The 5479-nt window shown below is 39.6% G+C and overlaps 1 long non-coding RNA gene across 1 annotated transcript; it reads left to right on the forward strand.

Annotated features, from left to right (window-relative positions):
- Nucleotides 1-3455: 3455 nt before the first annotated feature.
- LOC116965550 lies at nt 3456-5479 on the forward strand. Its single transcript, XR_004409465.2, has 2 exons — nt 3456-3605; nt 5197-5479. It is a non-coding gene; the product is annotated as an uncharacterized LOC116965550 (long non-coding RNA).

Consider the following 5479-nt stretch of genomic DNA (forward strand, 5'->3'; position numbering starts at 1 on the left):
TAGGTGTAGTTCCAAGAAAGTGAATGCCCAGTCATTTACGTCAGTGGAGTTGTGCCCAGCTACAGTGGGTCTATAGTTGATGACAATTGAAAGATGAATGAAAAGCATTTCAGTTGCATTAGGGATGTAAACTGGCAGGGGTTTGGATTACTGCTTATTCAACTTTTTGGATGGCATCTTCACACTTCCAAGAAACCCTTTTTAGACCAGCCATCAAGAGTAGACAAGATGAAGTCCAGCAAGAAACTGTTTGCAGATGAGTAGCTCATGCTCGTGACACTGATCTTTGGCTGGAGAGTAAGGGAATGGAAAGAAAAGCTAGAGAAAACGAAGGATACCTTGTGGGTGTGCTGTACTGCCAAATCTCAGTGGCCTAGAAATGTTGTTGTTGTTTAGCTATTTCCATCAGTGCTTATGAGTATGTATTGATCTGACTAGCACTCATGTCTGTGGGGCCACTGTGGGTATCTGATTTTATCCCTTTCTTTAGAAGGTTTATTAATATTGACGCTTCTTCATTTAATTGGGGCACTGGCTATGGAATCCCTTTTTAATGGAATCATATTAGCTAATGTACTACCTGTCCACACTCAAATCCAGAGTGCTTCACACAAGACTAGATTTGAGTAACTGATAATGTTATAAGAAGCAGAAAAAAAAAAAAAAAAAAAAAAAAAAAAAAAAAGACAGATCTGTGAAACCAGAGAGGAATGGCAAAGACAGAACTATGCTGCAATCTGCAACCTGCATTTCTCCATTGCAACGCAGGGGGCCCAAAATAAAGAGTTACTTGTCCTTGTAAGACGCAAATGTTATTTCTTTCCTTGTTCTGTCAAGGCCACCCCCACACACACCTGCCAGGGGCAGGCATTAATTTCTGGAATGCAGTTACTCACATCTGTACAAGCTGTTGTAAGATATTACCAACCAAAAAGAGGTAGCTGGAACATATAAGTTTGCACATCATCTCATGCCTGCATTCAAAAAGTGTATCACTGAAAGAATATGAGTTTGGCAAATGTTCCTCTTTAACTTTCTCTTCTTTCCTTAAACAGATTTGGAGACTGGTTCTATCATTTATAGAACAGATTATTATTTTTTTTTTCCTTAAAGTGGTCTCCTGGGATTGGCTAGGAAAGGGTTTTTTGCAGTCTGCTTGATTAGTCTTCATTGCGGAGAAATTTCAGAGGCCTGGCTTTGGCCACCATTTGTGATGGGTTTATATTAGAAGGTCATGTCTTGTTGCAGAGCCATTATTGCTGCTCTCCCTTGGGACCACTGCACACCTGTGACTTTACCCTTCACAATTAGGTTCTGACACAACTTTTGGACATCTATGCAGGAAGGCAGGAGCACTAGCTCCTTTGACAGAAAGCAGCAGTGATATAGGAAGAGAGGGAAGGGAACAGCAGAAATTCCCCCTTCAATAAATTTATTATTTCTCACTGATTTATTTATAAGGGAAAGGATGGAGTCTGATGTGTTGGTTGTAATGCATGAGGCCTTTAAAAGAGTAGATATCCCATTGTGATACTGGCTTTTGGGAACGCTCTGGAAGACAAGGGGTCTGGAAGTTGATGTTATTAGGGACAAGAAGATTGTTAATATTAGTTGTGTCTATAATATGTCTAGGTCCAGCACACTGCACCCATACTGTTCCTTATAGCAGCTTATATTCAGCCTGAATTCATGCTGCCTGCAGACCCTGCCTGTCCTTGAGTCAGCTTTACTGTGTAGAAAAAACCCTGACAGTTGCAGTTATCTCACTGGCAAGCTGCATGATAGTGTTAAAAACATTGAGGCTGTATAGAGCCTTCCCAGTCAAAAGGATTTTTGCTTTTCTGCAATTGATGTTCCCAAGACTTACATCGAATTCAAATATTACTGAAACCTATAAACATTTTTTTCACCAACAATGAAAGCTCGTATAAGTTTGTTGACTCATTAGTTTCCACCTTAAATTCTGCAAAAACAGTATATTCCTGGTGAGCTACTTACATGATAACAGACAAGCAGGACAATAAGCTGGGTCTTCCATGCTCATCCCTCGGCTCCAGTCATTAACATGCTTGCTCTGCTGACTGCTACACTGATAATAGAGGGGTTTTTTTCTTCTTTTCTTTTAACAAGAGAGAATTTGTGAATTAAATACACACATCCCTACCAAGGTCCTAACACAGGACTCTGAACTACAGTTGCTTTAGAAGGAAACTCATTGCTGATCAGTCTGACCCTCCACTGCGCCAGTTACTAACACAGAGTTTCACAGAACACAGTCATTTCGAGGCCATTTCAGGAGACAAAAAAGCTGTATGACTTCAAGATTAAGATGAAGCTTTCAAGCAGGTATTTCAGCATGTGACCAAGTGTCTGTTCTGAATGATTTAGCCTAAGGGTACCCTACGGTGGAAGTTCCTTTTATAGACCACAAGAAAATAAATGTATTGGTCTTCCACAAGAACCTTGTGCAAAACCCTGTGGGACACTGCCCAGCCAGGACGTCTTGGAGTATCACTCAAGTCAGTGCTCAGATACCCTCATTCATAATAAGGCTGGATGTGAAGCCTAATAATACTTGCAGTAATCTCTGACCTACAGTGTATGTCTTTACCTAGAGTTTGCATCACCCATCAACATTTTTCATACATTTTGCTTTACTTGCCTCTCTGGGTTAATCTATTTTTATGTCTTCATAAATCAAACAACACAGCTCATTGCTATGATTATATTGTAATAAAGCTCTCTTTTTTTTTTTTTTTTTTTTTTTTTTTATCACAGCTACTTTGCTTGCCCTCTACCTCTGTTTCTCAGCAGGTTCTCAGATGCCTTGTTAAGACTTTCAAAGCCTCACAGCATACTCTGAGAAGAATGCATCTATCCTGAGGCTACAAGAAAGTAACTCTGCAATAATATAATTTATGAAACTTCAAGTTCGGCATCTTTTTTTTTTTTTCCTTTCTATGCAAAAAGGCTGCTGAATTAACAAGGAAGTTTATACCTCACATTACTAATAATCTGAACTGAAGCTGCTTCTTGGTACTTCATGTTGATTTATCCTTTCAGGGCTAGATCCTCACCTGGTATTTTCCCCACAGGTTAACCATTCCAGTGAGGCTGACTGGATGTAAATCAGTGAAAACTCATCCCTTCCTCTCTAAACACAAAAAAGCATAACTTTCTATATCTGATTTTTTCTTTGATTTTCATTTCCTCAATCCTTTATATAGTCATTATAAATGTTAAAAAGCCTGTTTTGGAAATGATTAATGCTATTAATATTTTTCTAATTCAATAAACCTTCTCATCTTTGAACTCCTTGCAATATTTTTCTGCTTTCTTCAGCTTTCTACTAATTCAAACATATGACAAATGCAAGTCTTCATTTCAGTTTTCTATTATTTCTTATGTCTGATCAAATAAATTAACAGACTTTCATTTCTTTCCCAGGAGTGATGCCCATATGTTGATGAAGGCAACATAAAAATATTTCCTGTTCAAACAGGAGGAAAAAAAAAGATAAAAGTTATCTTTTATTCACTGTTCCATGCAAACCAGAGATGCTGATCCTACTCCTCTCACCTTGACAGCACCCACTATGTTTAACAGTAAATATTGCAAGATTTGCAGAACACCCATCAATCTGATTTAACTGCACTGTATTATATTGTCCCTTTACAGTCTCTTCATACAGTAGCAGTTATTTTAATCACACCACAGTACTTCAGTCACTGGGAAAGAATCAGCTGTCCTATCTAATGTACCTGCTCCCCAGTCACATGGCACCGGTCTGGCAGAGCAGCACGCTGCTAATGCAGTTTTCTCTGTTTGGAAAGTTAAAGATACATCTCCAGGCCAATTTGTACCTGTGTATTGTTGATAGGCAGCGTGCCGCAGGCAAGGAGATACTGCAGGAAATGGATTCTCATTTAAGCGTGTTTAATTTTGTTCTCTGGATCTCCATCTTTCCATTTCTCTGCACCCTCCTCAAATTGCTCATGTGAAACAAAGCTACTTCAGCCACTGCAGCTCCCCAACTGATGTGTGAAGATGCAGTGATTGATTTGCCACTCCAGGAAAAGTGGGTCATCGTAAGCATTGTGCCACAGCATGCGGAACCAAGCTGTCTGTGCCAACATTGGGGTTTTACAGATTTGTTTTTTGAAGTTCAGACTGAGGGAACTACTGTGAATACCCAACCCGAACACTTCTGGCGTTTGATGGGAGAATTGCCATTCTAAAATCTTCCTTAGCAGCTTATAGAGATCTGAAGTCATCTGTGCTCCTTGGGAGATAGTATTCTGCTTATGTGTTTTATATCTTGCTTGCATGTTTGCTCTGAGGATGGAAAATACAGAATTCCATAGAATTCCTCCTATTCTAAGATATGGGGGCAGTTTCAGATTTGTTATTTTCCAGGATACAAACCCCTAAAGTAATGTAAAGATATATTTTAAATATAAAGTGGTGTAATTAGTAGCTTTTGCAAAGGATTTTGAATCAGTGAGAAAAATGCTGATGAAAACTGCTCCTTGAAAAAAATCCATTACCTTTATTCTTCTTTTATGAGATTGCAATAGCGTTTAATACTTTTTTCATGTAATGAGACCTGTTGAAACTCACTTTAAGATTGCCTCTTACAATACCGAGGAGCCATCATTTGAAGAGGCAAGTCTCAGTGCTGGAGGAAAACCCGCCTACCTATCTGTTGCACTAGATCAGTAAAGTTAGGAATCAGTTGCTGAAAGGGGAATATTTTGCAGGTTTTTCTGGAGCAGCCCAATAAGTAACTGAGCACAGATGTCACTGCAGAATCCAAAAGGCAGGTGGGGATTTGTTTTCTAGTTTTCACAGGAACAAAAAAATCAGGCAAATTTAGCTCTTAAAATTTTATCTTTGCTTTTATGAGAGTTGAAACCAACCTCTAAACCCCACCTGTTTTGGAAAATGATTTAATGAACAATAAGTTGGAGAAGAACTTTAATAAGGGCCGGCCTATAAATTTTTTTGCTTTGTTTTAGATAAATCCTTACGCAAGTGCCTTCTCCACTCTTTGCACACCCCAAAGGTTGGTGCCCTCAAGGGCAGAGAACATCTAATCAGGTCCTTGAATCCTTACACTGGTAAAATCCCTACTGGGATAAACAGTTTTGCCTAGTAAGGACTGCACTTTTAACTTCCAACTGTAATTTTTGGCAGGCACAACCTGGAATGTGGAAAGTCGAAGGAAAGCCTGTGAAAACGCAATGCCGCCTAATCAGGGGCCCTTTGGCTGCAGCGTAATAAACTGATTTGGCACCCTGTGCTGCGTGGGGTAAACCTGGAGGGACACAAAGCCACGTCCTGTTCCAGAAAAGTCAGAGCACAGCAGTCGTAAGTACCCAAGCCCTGAGGGCTCTGCTCTAGTGATCCCTAAATTGAGGCAGGGGGAGAGAAAATCACCGCCATTCCGCTGAATAAATATGACTTTTGGTTTTCCATA

Source organism: Tyto alba, unplaced genomic scaffold, assembly GCF_018691265.1.
Source record: "Tyto alba isolate M040663 unplaced genomic scaffold, T.alba_DEE_v4.0 Super-Scaffold_3, whole genome shotgun sequence".
NCBI classification, from domain to species: domain Eukaryota; kingdom Metazoa; phylum Chordata; class Aves; order Strigiformes; family Tytonidae; genus Tyto; species Tyto alba.